At 34.4% G+C, this 21200-nt stretch overlaps 1 long non-coding RNA gene across 1 annotated transcript in view; it reads left to right on the top strand.

Moving 5' to 3' along the window:
• LOC122787413 overlaps positions 1 to 21200 on the top strand; it is a 419813-nt gene that overhangs the window by 363745 nt on the left and 34868 nt on the right. The gene's annotated exons all lie outside the window — the stretch shown is intronic.

Consider the following 21200-nt stretch of genomic DNA (forward strand, 5'->3'; position numbering starts at 1 on the left):
AATAAGATGTTAGCAGCATGCTGACCTGATCTAGTATGCTGATGCCCTGTGACATTCACAGGACTATCCGTGGACTTAATGGTATAGGCCACTACCTCAATTGTAAAGCCTGGCTGTGTACCCTCAAACCCATGTACATCTGCAACAGCCTGATCATCAGAAACCCAACAGCTCACATTAAAGCCTACTAATTTATATATAAATATGGGTCTGGACTTATCGAAATTGCAGTTCACCGAGCTGCAATTTCTCAAGTCCATTTTTGTGAAAGTGCATTTATTCGAAAATGCACTTTCACAAAATCAGTTCAGCGAAGTGAAGTTGCTTGTTCCGGGATCCTGTGGTGATACAGGTACTTTCTTTTAGTGGTGTCTGGGAGGGGAACTGCTTGTAGATCATGGTACAGTGAGGATAAGGGAATATTCCCTTTTCTCCCACTGTAGTGAAATCTCTGAGTTAGTATATATAAGTAGCTGGGGTGTGGGGGGGTATGGGGGCTTGCCCCCCCTGCATACATGTGTTTAGTGTATTTTTGTTTTATTTGTTGTTTTGGTGAGGTAGGTTTCATGAAAGTGCATTTTCAAATAAATGCACTTTCGCAAAAACGTGTGTGTGTGTCTGTGTATATACCACTCAGTCTAATGTCTGCCAAGGGTCACCACTAACTTGACAAGTGAAGATAAAGTCAGTCATTATATGGAAAGTGTTCTCTTCATTCCTACTGCCTCAGTGGTGTTTTGGGTATCTGCCAAGGTAACCCAGTACTGGCCAACTTTCAAAAGCTCATACTCCTTTCACTCTCTCTTCCTGTGACAGCTGATTGGCAGAGCATATCCTGAGGGGGGAGTCTACAACTGACACATGATGTAAGTGTTCAGTCTTTTTCTGCCATCCAAAGAAGAAAGTTTTTAGACTCTTCACATGATCCAGTGCTGATTTTTCAAGTTTTCTGGTCAGATAAGCCCAGTTTGGGGAATCCCTTCCTCTCATTTTATTATTATTCTGTTTTTATGCTTATTTAAAAATATATTTATTTTAATGTTTTATTTCTGTTGGTGTTTACCAATATTCCTGTGGGAATTTTTGCTTGTAGCATTTTGCTTGGCTTTTATCTTCGACAACTGTTTGTTTTTATTATTTATGTGGAAACTCAGTATTTCTCTCAGAAGTGTAGTGTATGAATACTGCTAGGCATTAGAGGCCTGTCCTTATTGTTGGTAATTACTTATTTTCTTCTTTTTACAGGCAAATATTGCATAACTTGTATTTTTTAACATTTATACATGTATGTATGGCTGTCTGTGTTTTTAACATTGTCTCAAGATTGAAGGGTAATTGAAGTTATTGGACTGTACTGTGGTGGCAGATATCTCTGTAGCAGAAAAATATAGTTTAAATTGCTTTTGAATGTTATTTTATTGAAGTTTAATGTGGTTAAAGTGTGTGGGGCTAATTTTTAACACTGGTGTACTACAAATTTAAAATTTTTCAGTTGTAAAAATTCTGAACGCTTTAGCTTTAGCTTTTTTCGTACTACTAGCACAATTTCAGAGAGTTTAGTCATATGGGGTCATGTTTATTACTAGAAACTTTAAGTGCATATTGATACATTATTGAATACTGTCACTTTATTATTTTGGCTGATGAATACCTCTCACCTTGGAGACATCAAAAATATGGACAAAGGCCCACGAAAAGTAGGTAAAACTGTCCAAAAATCTGGACACTAGCACAATTTACATACAGAATACAATAACTCCACCTACTCTGATGGAATTGTGGGATATTGACATTCAAATGATTGAGAAAATGTTCCCCTTTGAAAATACACCCTATACAGATAAAACACAAGAGCACATTATAAAAGTAAAAACTCTGCCATGGCAAGCTATCGAAGTAAAACCAAGTATTTTAATGGTACACAGGTAATTTTTGTTTTAAGCGCTTTTCGTTTGCCAAACAGGCAAACTTCATCAGAAACAAAAAAGTAAATTCAAATCTGTGTTTTATAACAACAGGTGGCCTTAGTAACCAATCAAGTTACAATGTTACCCATGCGTTCAACTTCTTAAAGGCAAACACAGTACTAGAAAACAACTCATTTGTACTAAATGTCACAGGCAAGTTAGTAACAAACAGAAATAAAAATAACTAACTAAACAACCCTATAATTGACAACAATGCTCTAAATGGAAACAAATCCAAACATGTTGTTAAATTACTATTCTTCTAAACAGATATAGCTAAAAATAGCTTAAAAACACAGTTGATCACTGACTAAATTTGAGTATGACAATATATGAAACAAGAAATAAATAATAAAAAATGTTTGCACATTACTACTTCATCTCTGCAAACTTTTCAGTTTTAAAATACTGCTAATAGAACAGGTTTCATTTAAACCTGGAAAATTATAGGCATTCAACTTAACCTGCCAAACTAACTCAAGTTCTTCCAATTGCAGAGGTGTTGGATCACCTCTGATGTCATGCATAACTTGGTCGATGGCCATAAACTTGAATTTGTGTTCTCTATTAGTGTGAATGTGTTTGGCTAGGGCATTATCTAATTTGCCCTTGCCTATAGCATACTGGTGTTCGTATATTCTTTCATGGAGCCTATGCTCCGTTTTGCCAAATTAAAACGCGTGGCAAAATTGGCACCTAGCCAAGTACACAACTAGTCTAGAATTACAATTAGACTTCGCTTTAAGCTTAAATTGCATACCATTAATGGTAAAACAGTTGGTTACCTCTACAAACTTGCAGTGTTTACAGTTTTGACATTTGTTCATCCCTGTAGTTAGAGGCTTAATAGAATGTTGTTGTTCTAATAATTTTTTTAAATTCTTGCCTTTTCTAAAGATTACTCTGGGAAAATTACCCATTTTATTGTAAATGTTTGGGTTGATTTTAAAATTCCCAATTTTTCTGAAGAATACCAATACAGGAATGACTGTGTAAAGTATATGTAGTAATAAAACTTAAGCCAAAATCTTTGATGACCACGGAATCCAATCCAGATTTATACTATTGTCCATGGTCTCTAAGTTTATTACACCAACCTGTTCAGATGTTTTACTCTTAACTCCTAAAATTGGTGTATATGTGTGGTTAAGTCTCTTAATACTAACTTCATCTATTAAACTATCCAAGAGAATTTCAGGGTAGCCACGATGCACAAACATATTTTTCAAGAAGTGATATTCATCTATAAAATCCTCATCCTGGCTAACCATACGTGAGGCCCTCACTAATTGGCCTTTGATGACTGACCGTTTTTGATGAAAAGGGTGACAGCTGGAAGAGTGTAGGAATGTATTGGAATATGTACTTTTCCTATACATCTTTGCTACAAATCAACATTTTTGCAGGGCAACTATACTGGGGCCAGGACCAAACAACGGAAAAACTCCCAATCCAACAAAAACAAGCAGAAGTTCAATAAACACAAGACTTAACTAAGTCGGGTTTTATTTTTTATTTTTATTTTATTGCAGTTGGTTTACCAGGATAGTCCATTGGGCCTTGAAGAACCCGTTTTCAATGGAGTCCTGGGGAGAAAAGCTCCAAAACAGAAAATAGATATACATTAACATTTGATAGTAATTTCTAGATACATTGAACTAGCAAAACATAATGACATCATAATTTAAACAGTAAAAGGATTGGTACAAGCAATTGAAGGAACAGAATACAAAAACATAAATGCAGATTAATGAACACACATAGAAGGTGAATAAGGTAGATTATGGTATTTAAGGGCATTTAGTAGAGTTGGTTATGAGGGGTGGGAGCAAGAGCATTCCCATTGAGATGCTAGATGTAAGAAAAGTGACTTCTTGAAGGTAGAGTGGTTAGAGGTAATGGATGTTAGGTGGTAGAGAGTTCCAGAGGCGAGGCTGAAGGAAAGGAGGTTCTTGCCTCGGGGATGAGTGGGTTTGTGCACTTCTAGTAAATTTTGATTATTAGACCTTAGCACTCTATTTGGTAGGTGCATTTTAAGGGCAGAAGCAAGGGAGGGACACTTGGAGGGTTTAGGATCAGCTTATGGGCTAAAGTTAGTTGAGTGTAAGTAAGATAGTTGGGAAGTTCTAACCATTTTAGTTTATGGAGGGAGAGACAATGGTGAGTGGAAGACCTTTGAGCGGTGGCGAATTTAGCAATTTTATTATAGCATGAAGTGAGCTGTTTTTTTAATGAGGACTGAAGATTAGTAAGTAGTGGAGCACCATATAGAAGGGAGGGGATGAGAAAGGAAGTAGCTAGAGTGGTTCTAGTGGTGGATGTAAGGTAGTCCTTTTGTCTGTACAGCATGCCAATTTTTTGATGTGTTTTTCTGATGTTTTTTTGTAGGTGGGAATTGAATTTTAGTTGGTTGTCGATCTGAACCCCGAGTAGTTTGGTGTCTGATACTATTTCGAGAGGTAAGTTATTTTGACTGGTAATTAAGAATGAGTTCATGTTGGGGGAGTGAGTTTGGAGGGACTAAATAACATTAATTTGGTTTTGGTGGCATTAAGAGCTAGATGATTGCTAAGCATCCATTGCTCTGTGGAAGAAAAGGCGTCTTGAGTAAGTTTTTGTAGAGTGGGGATAGAAGAGGCAGAGCAGATGATAGTAGAATCATCAGCATATTGGATGATGCTGGAGAAAGGGATAGCTTTGTGGAAGTCATTAATAAAGATATTGAAGAGTAGAGGACCCAGTTTTTCTTACCAAGTCGAAGGACTAAGCAGTCCAGTTATATACAATGGTCTAGGAACTACCTTTTTGGAGCCAACTTCGGTTTTGTATGACCATGAACAACAAAATCTTGGTGAAGGTCTACCCCCAGTTGGCCCATGTGAGCAAGTTGGCCCAGTTATCATCACCAACAAGACAGGGGATTTAAAACTTTACAATTTTTCCTCTGTAGTGAATCTTTATTCAATAAGATTGAATCCATTTTCACTAGACTTGACCATCTCAACATGAATCAACATGAAATTCATGATTGGATACCATTTCCCCCTGGTTCAAGCTGGCCACATTGGTCTCCAGTAAGCAGTGGCAGTTTGGAGGTAACATCAGTTACTAATGTGGTAACAGTAACTAACGGAACATCGACACAATTGAGGCAGCTTGAAGAAGGTGCTATTAATGGAACATCGGTACAATCGAAGCAGTTTGAAGAAGGTGCGGACAAGGTACCGTTGGCTAACAGAGTAGCAACTGAAGCACCGGCTTTCAGGTTGGCACCTAACGGTCAGCTGGTGCTTATGAATACAAGTGGGCTTAACAATGTACAAGCCCAAATACTAGGTCAACCAGGAGTAACAGCACAAAATGGGCATCTTGGCTGGCCGATGGGTTTTCGTTTTCTGGAACACCACATATTAGCGATGAAGGTCAACTGACAGATCAAGGTAATGTTACTATTACTTCCAATATAGTGACAAAACTGAAAACTTTTGACATCCACTTAATTAAACTGAGGAAATTGCAACTAGAAATCTCTTACTTCCATGAATGTTTATCACGGAAGGTGGTACCGAAAGGTTTACGTCACCATCAATACCCTACCGGCCTTGATGCTAATTCAGTGTTTCATAAGGATTTAATTAGGTTGTTTGACCGTCGGGGCTTTGAGGTATTAGAACTCATGGTCAAACACTGCGGTATATGGGTTGACAACTTATCCAAAATAGTGGCCGAACTAGACAACAGCATCAAATTGGACATTGAGTTTCTTCGATATAAATACGAATACAGTCGTGTTTTTTCAAGTATCGACCAGTATATGTTAAAACTCAAGGCCAACAAAACTAAAAAACTTGAACGAGACTGTAAAGCTTACAAACATGGTATAGCTTACCCAGTTCCTTCTTTCGCTCAAGTTTGGAAACAAGGTACTGTTCCAACAGGTCAAGTCACTTGTGAATACTCGTATGAACCCCAATAACAACAGTAACAGTCAAGTTGAACCAAAGGTCTTGCCTTAGTGTGGACAACCCTTTGGACACTCACTTAAATGTCCCTAATGATATTAGTGAGAACATCAATACTGCTGTTCCTGTTGAGGTTCAGAGGAGCGAGAGATTACAGAATGTCCCTCAGGGACAAAATAATTACAACCAACTTAATCAGAATCAAGCTTTTCAGCAGGGCAATTATACTGGGGCCAGGACCACACAACAGAATAACTCCCAATCAAACAAAAACAAGCAGAAGTTCAACAAACGCAAGACTTAGCTAGGTCGGGTTTTTCTTACCAAGTCGAAGGACTAAGCAGTCCAGTTATATACAATGGTCTAGGAACTACCTTTTTGGAGTCAACTTCAGTTTTGTATGACCATGAACAACAAAATCTTGGTGAAGGCCTACCATCAGTTGGCCCATGTGAGCAAGTTGGCCCAGTTATCATCACCAACAAGACAGGGGATTTTAAACTTTACAATTTTTCCTCTGTAGTGATAACTTCAGATATTGTGGACTTCCTAGCAAAAGGACATACTTATGTTCCTTCACAACCTTTGGACTTGGTTAAAACTATTCTTGATATTAAAATCTACACGAGGAAGTTAAATTTTAACTTAATGATGGGAGATTTTACGAATGCCTCAAATATTGATAAATTGTGTATACCTAGCACGTTCAATCCCCCACTGCACCCAGTGTTACAAACCTTCGAGCAACTTTGTGAATTAGACATTAGATATGCCATCAAAAATGGGTTTAAAAACAAGGTTTCTTACAACACAAGTAGGGAAGAACAAGAACATCTGAAGTATATTAGGTCACAAGACATTTGCTTGTGTAAACCTGATAAGGGTGGTGGCTTAGTGGTTTTTGATAATATTGATTACCAGGAGCATATGGAGGCTTTATTGAACAACAATGCTTATGTAATGAGCTCAAGCTCAGAGGTTAATAAAGCATACAGTTCGATTAAAAACTGTATTGAAGACATGTATATAGAAGGTAGGTTAGAACAGAACATCTATAATTACATGTCAACAGCATATCCTAGATATCCCTACCTATTTGGAATCCCTAAGATCCACAAAAATATGGTAAATCCACCTGAGACCATTAGTTGATGGTCGTGGTTCACCAACATATTCTTGTGCTAAGGTGATAGATGCCATACTCCAGAAATACTTGGTTTCTGAGGACCAAATTTGTAAAGATTCGTGGTCCTTTTTGAGAAAAATTGATGCTTTACAATTTAATGTAGAGTACAACTTTCTCACTGTAGATGTGAGAGACCTCTACACCTGTATTCCACACTATCTAGGTATCGAATGGGTAGAGGCAATGCTTAAGAAAAACGGAGCTTCAGTAGCTGAAACCTCCTTGGTCACTGAACTACTTGACCTTATACTATCTAATATTTTTTTTGTTTGGGAATGACTTCTACTTACAAAAAGTGGGGGTTGCTGTGGGTTCCCCTTGTGGAACCAGTATAGCAAATCTAGTAATGGCCCATTGGGAATCAGAATTTGTGCTTAATAATGACAGTCTGGGTGACTCCCTGGTTTTCTATACATGTTACCTTGACGACATTTTTATTTTATTAAAAGGTGATGAGGGTGTTAGTAGGAATGTGCTGGAATACTTTAATCGGACAACACAATTCCTGCAATTTACATCTACATTTGACATGGAGGCAATAGCCTACTTAGACATCTGGCTAGCCAAAAATCGTGACTTGAGTTGTTTCGTAGCAAAGATGCATAGGAAAAGTACATATTCCAATACATTCCTACACTATTCCAGCTGTCACCCTTTTCATCAAAAACGGTCAGTCATCAAAGGCCTAATTAGTGAGGGCCTCGCGTATGGTTAGCCAGGATGAGGATTTTATAGATGAATGTCACTTCTTGAAAAATATGTTTATGCATCGCAGCTATCCTGAAACTCTCTTGGATAGTTTAATAGATGAAGTTTGTATTAAGAGACTTAATCACACATATACACCAATTTTAGGAGTTAACAGTAAAACATCTGAACAGGTTGGTGTAATAAACTTAGAGACCATGGACAATAGTATAAATCAGAATTCCATGGTCATCAAAGATTTTGGCTTAAGTTTTATTACTACATATACTTTACATAGTCATTCCTATATTGGTATTCTTCAGAAAAACTGGGAACTTTTTAAAATCAACCCAAACATTTACAATAAAATGGGTAATTTTCCCAGAGTAATCTTTAGAAAAGGCAAGAATTTAAAGAAATATTAGAACAACAACGTTCTATTAAGCCTCGAACTACAGGGATGAACAAATGTCAAAACTGTAACTATTGCAAGTTTGTAGAGGTAACCAACTGTTTTACCATTAATTGTACGCAATATAAGCTTAAAGCAAAGTTTAATTGTAATTCTAGACTAGTTGTGTACTTGGCTAGGTGCCAATTTTGCCCCGTGTTTTACATTGGCAAAACAGAGCGTAGGCTCCATGAAGGAATATATGAACACCAGTATTCTATAGGCAAGGGCAAATTAGATAATGCCCTAGCCAAACACATTCACACTAATAGAGAACACAAATTCAAGTTTATGGCCATCGAACAAGTTATGCATGACATCAGAGGTGGTCCCACACCTCTGCAATTGGAAGAATTTGCGTTGGTTTGGCAGGTTAAGTTGAATGTCTATAATTATCCCGGTTTAAATGAAACCTGTTCTATTAGCAGTATTTTAAAACTGAAAAGTTTGCAGAGATGAAGTAGTAATGCGCAAACATTTTTTATTATTTATTTCTTGTTTCATATATTGTCGTACTCACATTTAGTCAGTGATCAACTATGTTTTTAAGCTATTTTTAGCTATATCTGTTTAGAAGAATAGTAATTTAACAACATATTTGGGTTTGTTTCCATTTAGAGCATTGCTGTCAACTGTAGGGTTGTTTAGTTATTTATTTATTTTTGTTTCCGTTTTTACTAACTTGCCTGTAACATTTAGTAAAAGTGAGTTGTTTTCTAGTACTATGTTTGCCTTTAAGAAGTTGAAGGCATGGGTAACATTGTAACTTGATTGGTTACTAAGACCACCTGTTGTTATAAAACACAGATTTGAATTTACTTTTTTGTTTCTGATGAAGATTGCCTGTTTGGCAAATGAAAAGCGCTTAAAACAAAAATTACCTGTGTACCATTAAAATACTTGGTTTTACTTCAATAGCTTGCCGTGGCAGAATTTTTACTTTTTTTAGTTTGTTGGCTTATTCGTTTACAAGAGCACATTATAACAACATTAAAACCCACATTCAAAGAAAATGCATCTGGCCAGCAGTGAATAACCACTGCACAGATGTTTGACCATCTAGACATCATGTGCTCTTTAATTCACCTTTCTGATTGTGTTAAATTATATTCCTTGTATAATAAAGCATCACTTGTTAGAGCATGTTAAACTTGTAGTTTTGAATATTTTCACAGTAAGCAATGGAACAAAATGTTTGAGCCAATAATGACAAAACTGCCCATTTCATAACATTTCAACTATAAAAAGGCCACTCAGTATCAGACAGTATGCACAATCTCTGCAGAAGTAAGTCACCTGAATTATTCTGCATTAAAGAGATCAGTAACCAATGAAGAGGTTGCTACCAGCAAACAACTTTAAATATCAGTGTTTCATCTGAAAATTAGTGTCTGCTACCCTTGAAGAATAAATTGCCTAGGTTACATTAAAAAAATGGTAAACTGGTAATATTGTAGTTTCAGGTCACCCGTAAAAAAAAGACTATGTGTTCAGTGGACCTACCCAGTTAAACGAGTATAATTATTATTTACATTTTCAGCAGAATTTGAATCAATAGGTTTGAAACAACTGCAGCAGAATTTGACTAACTGGGCAGAAAAGAAACCAAATATGACAATAACCCATCTCAAACAATATTTAAGGTGTCAGTATGTGCCTGACTGAAAAAAAAATATCACAGCTAAATGTTCATTCATCTGCACACACTTCATGATTGCATTGTATATGTTAAATGTGAAATGAACTCACTATCACTGTGAAACTGGAACAGTGTACTAAAGTCTGTATAAGGCAGCATAACCTGTATTTCTTGTGTCACAGCCATTTGACAATGCATTCAAGTGTAAAAGTTGAAAATGAAGTGTACACAACTGGGCAGCTGTTCTGTGATCTACTGCACATGTATGCACACACATATACACACTTCAGCAGTATTTAGTTTGACAGTTATGGATAATTAAGGCTATGGGCTGTTAACAAGCTGCTTCCTGTGGTCCAGAATACATTTGCATAACCAGATGATGTCTGAGTGGATCAGTGATCTTCCCCAATTAGCAAATTAAAAATCAAATGATGTCCAAAAACAAATAGGCTGTGGCATACAACACATCAGTACAGTAAATGTAATCAGAAAGGCATATAATTATAACTATAGAGAATTAGCCTATGTCATGATCTGAAAATGAGGCAAGAATTGCATGTACTAAGAGGCCATACAACAACACTTGCCAGACAAAGGGTTATGCTTTTGGATCACTTGCTGCCACTTTAAAAAGCATCATAGTTGAAATATATGCTCATTTCTACAACACAGAAAACCAGCATGTTATAAGTATGTTGCCCAACATGATACTGCTGAAGTATACATTTAACAATCACACTAAATTAGGGTAGTAAACAAGTATTAGCACAGAACTGTTGTATATACTGACAAAGGTACAGAGATAAATTGCCCTGTCTAGGTAATTCAGCAATGCAACTTTTAAAAGCCCAGTTCAGAATAACACATTGGAGGTGCAGCTGCAATAGGCATCTAAAATATAATGCGAACCCTTAAAGGACTACTGTACAATAACAGAATGACATATTTGTAGTGGTAATACATACATAATGTGTAAACAAAATTGCAGTTCCATGTACCACTCTGGCATTTAAAATACACTCCACTCTGCAGTATTGGTGATCCATCCTTGCATCCGGTGATGTGAATTTTAACACCCAACTGACATAATATATATGCATTTCTGGTACTGTGAATGGGCAGTGCATAGACAAATGCACAAGAACATCAGTCTTTTGTAAAACTGATTGCACATCCCAAGTCATGGCACTAACTGCACCACCTACAAATTATACTCATAAACTGCAAGGAATGAGCAAGCAAGTGAATTCTCGTGTTCATGTATGACATTACACAAAAGTCTTAACTTTCTAACACTAATAAAACTATTTATCTACCCTTCCTGCAGCCAGTCCAAAATAATAATTCCTTTAAATTGTGTAATAACATTTTTAATTCTTTTGTTTTTTAAATAACCCACCTGCACCCATACAATCCTGATGATTTATGCACCATACACTTACTTTAATGTTGAGACTGTAGCAGCAGAATGTTAATTTTATTTAAAATTCAGCGAATGAGGAAAAGAAGCAATAGTGGAAGGTGTGTGTATTGATGTAGAGATGCACAGAAGCAAGGGTATTTGTCCTTTTAAAGAAGAATGAACACAGTTAAAAAAGAAATATAATTTGTTTTTGATGCCTAGTCGTTTGGAACACTCACAGATGCATTAGTACTCTGTTCTCCTAGAAATAGAACAGAGAACATGAGCACTACACAGTGTTTAAAAACACTCTACCAGCAGCGTTTCAGTGTGAATTCGGCAATGTAGTCACCTACACAGAAACGCAAATCTAGGTAGGCAGGAAGGGAAAAAAATTATCTCCTCATTAATGCTGCTGCTTCCAACTCAAGGAAACCAAGGCAAGAATAAAATTCTGCAGCCATGTTTAAAGGTATTAAGCAGCCTGCTAAATATTGCTGTACTATAACCAATAGGAATTTTCTGATGTCTGGTCACCACCTCCTCCATGCAAACTGTAAAACGAAGGCACATTGCTACCACATTTACACATACACTTCCTCTCCCCCAAGCAGTGGACAGCGATACATGGAAGCAGTAAAAGTAAGGAGACCGTAACTACTGTGGCAATTCTGGTATTCTAGTTTAATAAAAATTAAATCTGGATTTAAAGTGGCAATCGGTAATTCATGGCACCCTATTATTTTGAGCCAAAAAATGGTAAATACCGAGGAATTTGGTATGGCTGAGAGGTATGTGCTGAAGCTGTCTCCCCTGACATAGTGGATCCTAATTCTGGTACCCCCTATCAAATCTGTTTGCACCTAAAAAAAAAAAAAAAACGCAACAAAAAAATACATCTCAGCCTACAGTTAGTTGTTCTGTTGACCACTTCTCAGCCCGCAAATTATTTACCTTTTGCCCCATCTTCCTCCAGTGTAGCTTTGCTGGCCACTATGGAATGGATGGTTAGACATACCCTTTGAGGCTTTTCTTGTACTTAGAGTAGGTATGGGAGAACCAAGTCTAGGGTAAGAGAACCCATGTAAGACATAAACTGTCTCCAGAAATTTTAGCTAGTAGTGAAGTTTACTCAAAAAAGAAACAGAAGGTTCATCATACAACTGATAATCATATTATAGCTATTTATTTTTTCCTCAATTTTTTTATTTTCAATTAAAATAACATTTGCATAATATTTTTAACTATTTAAGACTATATACAATATTTACAATAGCCTGACTTTCAATTATATACACTGTATGTTATTAAATATAGAATTAACAGATCAGTTATCAGAGATACAATATTGATTATTGTAGTGTGTCCAACAAAGATTTAACTTTCTTCCAAGGATTATTTACCAATGGCCTGGGATAGATTCGTAGTTCTTTGATTTTTATTTCCATCGATGCAGTTGTCTTCAGTAAAGTGTCGAATTTTTCCAAGGTTGGGGGTGTATTTGAATTCCACCTTCTGGTTATGCATTTCCTAGCTATAGCAAGTATTGTCCATAACAAATACATATTTGTCTTATTCAGGTAGGGACCTTCATTTACATTTAGTATAATCACTACTTTAGTTAAGGTAAATGATTCATTAAATAAGGCTTGTAAAAAATGATTGATTCCATTTCAATATGATTTAATTTTATTACATTCATAAAAATATGAATCCAGTCTGCTTTATTTGACTTTTCACACCTCCAGCAAAAACATTTGTAGTAGTACTGATCCTTTTAATTCTATCTGGTGTTAAAATACTGTATGTAAGTATTTCCAGTTAAATATTTTCCAGTACTGTGTGTTAGAGGTGTAATTAACTGATAGTAAGATGTTAGTTTTAATTTCTTCTGTTACCTGCAATGACTGACCTTTTGTTAAGAACTGCCAGTATGATGGTTTGGGAATTGTTTTATATGTTATTAACTCTTTATATAGATTGGAAATGGAATTTTTCTTTTCACAACTATTATATATAAATTCATACAGCAAACTTATTAGATTTGGAATATCTTTAAATGAGGAATTATTAATTAATCTGCATAACTCTTGTGTATATTAGAATACTTTGCAAGGTTAACCAGTCCTGTGCTGGAATATTGTAAGCAGTTTTTATCATATGTATATCTAAAGCATTTATTTACACATTGAAACCAGCATAAGAATCCATTTTGTTCCCAGGAGGTTATTGTTCCCCTATATATTTTATGAGGAAAGTTCTTAGTGATGGTAAATGGGGTTAAAAGGTCAAACCAAAGTTTTAGATCTCTGATTGCATTGATAAGTTTCCTAAAGGAATTGGTGTAATGATTTATCAGTGTTGTTTTAGAAGGTGTTGTTATATTATATTGTATACTTATGCATAGTATGTACCAGGGTTTGTTTGATTTGTCTACTATTAAAATGTTTTTAATAGATTAAATTCATTTGTTAATATAGCCGTTGTTAATTCTTTCCAGTTGGCAAAATAATTTGGGTTTATCCAGTCTATTGTAGTTTTAAGCACAGCTACATTTATATATATTTCTATTTCTGGGAAGTTCAGTCCTCCTTGTTTCCAGGGTCTAGTGTGATGAATTAGAGCTACTCTATTCTTTTTGGGATACCATAAAAATTTTATTAAACATAAATTTATTTCTTTAAGAATGCATCTTTCAGGAATTAATTGTATTGCTAATGCTACACATAGTATTTCTGGCAATAAGACCATTTTTATTAATTACAATCTGTCTTCAAAAGTTAATATAATTTTTATTCCACTTTTCTATATATATATTTTGTTTCAATAATGTTTTTATAATTTATTAATATTTCATTTATATTTTTATATAACACTATTCCTAAATAATTTAGCTTAAGTTCTTGTTTTCCTATGATGGCTTTGTCTGTAACTTGTAGTTCTTTTTTCTTATTTAAAAATAGAAATTTTGATTTTGATCTATTAAAGTGTAGACCTGAAATCTTATAAAATGTCTCCATTATTCTTCTAGCTCTCCTAATGACTTTCTGGAGTTTGATAGGGTTAATAAAATATCATCAGCAAAAAGCATTATTTTAGATAAGTACTGGTCACAGACTTCTATTCCATTTATTCTTGGATTATTGCATATTATTTCTGCAAGTGTTTCTATAGCCAAAGCAAATAAAATAGGAGAAAGGGGGCATCCTTGTTTAGTGCTTTACGTTATACGGATAGATTCTTAGGTGAAAGGACCTAATTTAATATAGGCTAAGCTATTAATATACATGTTTTTTAGTAATAAGATGAAGGGGGGAGGAAATTCAAATAATGTTAAAGTTTTAAACAGATATTTCCTGTTGAGGGAATCAAAGGCTTTTTCTATGTCTAATCCAATTACAAGTGTTTCTCTATCTTCTTTATTCACATAATCTATAAGAGTAAGTATCCTTTTAATATTATTGTGTGTGCGCCTCTTATACAAAAATCCAGTTTGATCATTATTAATTGTCTTTGAAAGTGGTATTTTCATTCTGTTAGTTAGGATTGACATGAATATTTTGTAATCATTATTCAGTAATGATATAGGTCTGTATGAGGTGCAAAAGTCTGGTGGTTTGTTATCTTTTAGAATTGGTGTTATGAGAGAATATTTCCATGAGGGTGATATTTTTGCTTCTGACTGGACTTCTAGCAAAATTTTATGAAAAAGTGAGATTACTGTTGAAGGGAAGAGTTTGTAAATTTCTGTAATTATACCATATATCCCTGGAGCTTTGTAAGATGTACTTTCTTTTATCTTGTCAATTTCTTTGTAGGATATAGGTTTTAAGTTTTCGGGATTTTTTTTTATATTGATAAGGTTTGTATCTAAGTTTATTTGGTTGGTATCTAAATCTTCTTTTTTGAAGTGTTCCATATAATGGAACCGAAATGCTTCAAGGATGTCTCCTATATCTGATACTTTTTCCCTTTCTTTTCATGATATATACTACTAATGTTATTTGCTTTAGACTGTATTTTAATTCTTGTAGATAAGTTATGTAGCTATCTGGGGGAGGTGGTTAATGAGTTTTTTAATTTTTTTAAGGCTGGACAAGTTTTGTATTAGAATTTCATTATATTTTTTATTTATTTCCTCTATTTCTTTTTTGACTTCTGGACAATTCTGATATTTTTTTAGATTTTGCTCTCAAGAGTCTGGTTTGCAAGTCTAATGATTCAGATTCCCACTCTCTAACTTTGTTTTTGTACCAGCTAAGGGTGTTGCCAAATAAAAATGCTTTTAATGAGTCCCAAACCATGACTCTACTGATTTCTGTTGTATTATTAATTTCAAGAAATAATTGCAGTTCTGACAACATCCAGGGTCTGAATTCTTTAATTTTCGTGATATATGAAGGAATTCTAGTTGAGAGGATTAAAGGTTTAAACTCTCTTTGGAGCTTCATTATCAGTGAGTCATGATCTGAGAAGGGGCATGAAACTATTGAGAAGTTGAGGATTTTTGTTTGTAAATCTTGAACTACAAATAATTTGTCTATTCTGGTCTGTGTTCCAAATCTATGGTATTTATGGGAAAATAATAAGGATTTATCTTTTACTTTAAAAGTGTCTATTGAATAAAATGAATCAGTCCATCTTTTAAGGATTTTGAAATAGTTGCTATGCGAAAAGACTTCTTGGTGATTTCAGAAGTTTCTAAGGTACAATTAGTCTCCTCCCAGTATAGAATTTTCTTTATAATTGTTGGGAATAAAATCTAGGTGTTTTTTAACTGTTCCTGCACCAATTCCTGGGAACCAACATAGATTAGCTAAGGTCCATATTCTGTTATTAAATTTAATTATAAAATGCTAGTAGACCTCCTTTGTCTTCATATTTATAAATAACTTTTGGAGTGATTGTTTTTCTTCCAGAGCATTGATACTACTTTTGTCTTTGTTCTATAGGAGGAATGAGCTAAGACTATATGGTCCTTAGGGTTCCAAATAAAGCTATCATTAGTCTTAAAATGTGTTTCCTGGGGAAATACTACTTGTGCATTATTTAGATTTAAATATTTTAGTAAGTCTGATCTTTTATTTGCATTATTTAAGCCATTAATATTTAATGATAAGAATGTTACATCCATTTCAAGTTATTGTTGGAAGAAACTTTTTGCTTTTTTATTTTGATTATAGTAGTTATATCATATTCTCTGATAACATTGAGTGTTATTTTTATGTGTGTAAACTTGGGAGTGTAATTTAATGTTCTTTCTTTAAATACAAGTAGGGTACAATTCTGGTCAGGCTTTAAAAATGTACTTCTATAAAACATTAATTCTAAAGTATCAAATACAAGTAAATATGAATTTGCCATTAAACATGGAATGAAAGTCATTCCTAATCCAATAAATAAAGATAGATCTATTGGAATATCACTCATACTTTTAAACAACAATATCAACTGAGCCCCATATGTTAAATTATTATATGGAGAATTTTCTTAAAAGAGATATGAAATTTTATATTGTTCTGTTGTTCTATAGTATTTCATATATCAGGATGGAATGTTAGTAGTGTAAACAATTATGTTGACTTAGAAAATATCCAATATTTAGTTACCCTTAAGAGATCCCAAACATGTCAGATATGTCATTTTGGATAAATTAAATGCAACAGAGGAGCATATACTAAATAAGCCAACAACAGATTATTACTAAAATAATTTGACTAAAAGGACTCTATGGGAGACTATGAGTTATTACCATGAAATATGAATTTACTGTAGGTGTGCTTTCTTCCTTGACTTTCCCACTCTTCAGCTCACCAACTTCAACTTACACTTATGAAAAGATATGACTTATCAGTGGTATCCTGACACTGAGTAGAGGCAGCCTACATTCTAGTGTGCAGTGCTTTTACATATTTATAGATTTACAAAGCAGAGTCTAACAATGAACTATGATCACCCTGACAATCCCCATCCTGCATAGGGCACCTCCTGCTTCCAGAATGGGTAATCACATCAGGTCTAGAATGAATGTGAAAGTACCTATATGGTAATCATGGCTTACCTTAGGTAAGTATTAATCAAATAGTATTTAGAGCATCTTAGAGAGTTCTCGGGGCAGTTAGAGTATTATTAAGCCTCTCCTCCTTTGACCAAAAGCAGAGATTTTCCTTCCCTTTCTTTCCCTTGTTTTAAATCAGTACTAATAAAAGAAATTCAGCAAACATATGTAAACAGAAATAACATTCAGTAGTCCGTCTTGTACATGACTCGCAATCCATTAAACAAGTCGGTGACTAACATCACTTTAGTGAACATTATAAAGACAAATTAGAAATAATTTCCTAGCTCTTTAAAATTTCCGATAAAGCAAAAAGTTAACAAGCTATTTTAACTAAAAGTATAAAGCATTTCAATTTTTCCTTGCATGTATACATTTCTACTTGTATTGTTGAGTCAATAGCGATCTTTGAAATCTGTACAATACTTCGTCAAAGCATTCCTTTTTCAGTTCAGGTTTTGTTTTGTCAAAACAGCAACAATATTTCAAGGGCACAATTAATATTTAGACTGATGTTTCAAATAAATAACTTGTCAGTTGCTAATTGAGTTAGTTTAGAAAGTATGGTTAGTGCAAATATAGCATGTTGCAAAAATATATATTTTTTCGTGTGCAAGTGACATATATAATGTAGCATATATAGAGCAGATAGCTTATGGATTCAGGTTGTTAAAGTAAATTATGCTTATTAATCAGGCAGTTTCATTTAAATTCACAAGTAATTTGGGGACATTTCAGTTGAGTTTCCAGGAATGTGTAGTCCAATGTGAGTGAGAGTCCACTTTTCCTCATAAACATGTCACAATTCATTAAACTAAGCAGAATCTAACATCTGTCTAATAATCATTATAAAGACAAAGAATAGTAATTTCCTAGCTCTTCAAACTTTCTGATATCGCAAAATGTTGACAGTAAGCTATTTTAACTGGAAGACTAAAACATTTCAATACTTCCTTGTGAATATATATTTTTACTTTTGCTGTAGTGTCAAGAACTGTCTTGGAAATCTATGCATTACTTCACTTCTTTCAAGTCATTAATTTTACAGTTCAGATTATATTTTGTTCAAATGTCAATAGCATTTCAGGGGCACATTTAATATTTAAACTGATATTTTAAATGAATAGCTATCAGTTACCAAGTGAGTTTGTATAGAGTGTGAGGTAATTGCAATGATAATATGTTGCAAAAAGTAATATGTATCTTTTCATATGCTCTAGAGACTGACAATTTCAAGTAACATATAAAATTTAACTTTTACAGTGCAGACAGCTTGGGAAATCAGCATGTTAAACTGAGTAATACTTTTTAATCAAACAGCTACATTTAAGTGCACATGTAGTTTGGGAACATTTCAGTTGTGTTTCCAGGAATATGTAAATCCTATGAGGGTAAATCATAAAATATTTGCAAATAGTTCTATTATGTATTTATTTTACCTTGCTTTAGTTATTAAAATGAAAAACAACCTAACACTACTTTTTCTTATTTGTTGTCTGTGAGACTAAATGCACTTTGCAGGTTCACAGTGTCTTTAGAAACTGCAGCAGTTGTTTACTGTTGCTGTGGCAACGCAAATAGAATGTGAAGAAAGCTTCACTTCTCTTAACCAACAGTACATTTTCCCTCCTTTTTTCTTTTATGTATTTGTTAATACTAAAAGGAAATAATTCAAAGGACATATGTACATGAATGGAACATTTCAGAGTTAACCACGAACATGTCTCCAATCCCAATAAGCATAACAGTGACTATCGTTAATCTAATAAATATTGTAATAATTAAGTTCACTATTCCAATTAGTCTACCTTAAAACTAGATTATTTTAGACTGTTATTTATTTATGTATAGATAGTGAGTTATTAAATATATACAGACTATATGAGTATAGTAGGAGAGAATTTAGAAAGAGAGACAAGATGCAGTTAAAATAAATAATGAGAAAAGAGAGTAGAGAGAGAGTAAAGAGAAAATACACATATAGTATGTATGTTGATTTAAAGTATAAATATTTTATGTGCTATAACAACCCTCCTTCTGTGAAACAAAAGTACCCTATTTTACATACCTGAGGTAATGTGAAAACTCTCATGTGTCATCTATTTTCAAAAAATATAGATAAACATTCCAGTAGTTAGTTACCTTTGTTTTAAAATTCCAAGTAGTAAAGTTGGTCCTTTAAAGTAATGTTAAAACAATTCATATCATAGTAGAGGCTTTGAGAGATTTTGCTGTAACAGTATCAGTCTTTTGCTTCTTCTTTGACATCTGTCCAGACATTTGTTTCTTTTGTTCTCTTGAGAGAAGGTGACATCCAATCCATATCTTCTGGTAAAGTAATCACATTATTAATTTTAATAAATGAAGAGGCTTGCTGTAAGTCAGTAAAAGTCCTCATCTCGTTGGCATACAGCATTTTTATCTTAGCTGGATATGCAAGTTGTGCCTTGATGTTATTTTGTTTCAGAAACGTTATCATTGGCCACACTTTTTTCCTTTGTTCCATTACTTTAGATGAATAGTCGTTATCAAATCTTATCAGGCTCTGTTTATATTTTAGAGGTGCCTTCCTCCAAGCAGATCTTAAAATCAGTTCCATGTCCAAGTATGAAAGAAATTTGATGATTATTGACCTAGGAGGAGAGTTTGAGTTAGTGACAGGTTTCCCAAGAGCTCTGTGTGCCCTTTCAATGCCAAAGGCAAGTCCTTCTTTTAAATTTAAAAAGTCAGGGATCCAGCTTGATAAAAAGTAAATAATATCCTCACCTTCTGTGTTTTCAGGTAATCCGAAAATCCTGGTGTTTTTTCCTCTCCCCTATTTCCAAGTCATCTACTTTATTAACCAACCAAGTGTTTTGTTTAAGAAGCATTTCGTTCTGTGTTTCCTCTTCCTTAAGTCTGCTTTCAAAGTCATTTAGAGAAACCTTTATTCCTGTTATCCTTGTCTGGTGGTGGTGTAACATTTCCTTGAGGGTGTCCGCCTGTTTTTGACTGCTTGTTTTAAGATTTTCTAGGTTCTCTTTAACATCATCCATCTTCAAAGACAACTCCTGTAGGGTAGATGCCATCTGTTGTAGTTCCTTCTTTAAGGCAGCATCCTGGTGAGAATTCTTTGAGTTGCTCATTTTAACAAGTGAATATATCTCCAAGCTGTTTGACAGGAAATTATTTGTAAAACTTCATCAAAGTTCCTAATTATGTAAATTAGTCCTTTATAAGATTTTATACTTTGAAGAAAAAAAATAATATTTTACCTGTCTTATTTAACTAGTTATATGGAGCTCTAAAATATTGCTGCTCTCAGTTAGCCATTCAGGCTCCGCCCCCTCATTATAGCTATTTATAAGGGTAATATGGTTTCCTTGGCTGAATGTTCCACAGACAGCAAATTCTGTGCTGCCACACATGGCTTTAGTGCTAATCTGGCTAGAGACTTTTCTGCTGTTTCAGAGAATAAGGAATCTGATGAGGGCAGTGGTGATTTCCTATTGATACTGTGCCCAGTCATGCTCTTCTTTGGAAGGTGAATCTGAGCTTAAGCCCAAACAAGTGTTCACTTTCCTCAAAAGATTCCTTGATTTAAGTTATGTTTTTGCGGGTCTATATTACGTCTGCAAAACACCCTTTCAGTGAATGGCTCTTCGATAAACGATAACCAGGAAACTCTAATAACTCCACAAAGGGCCATTTCAGCAAATTTTTTTCCTAGGGGAAAAAATGCTTGGCCTTCATCAGGAATTTGCCTTTTCCCCACTATAGTGCAATCTTGGAGTTGGTATATTTAGTTAGGGGTGTGTGGGGGGCACAGCCCAGCACTTTGAAGGGTTTTAAATGTTGTCTGGTTT

The sequence above is a fragment of the Protopterus annectens genome, chromosome 13.part0, assembly GCF_019279795.1.
Source record: "Protopterus annectens isolate FY-2018-M chromosome 13.part0, PAN1.0, whole genome shotgun sequence".
NCBI lineage: Eukaryota > Metazoa > Chordata > Ceratodontiformes > Protopteridae > Protopterus > Protopterus annectens.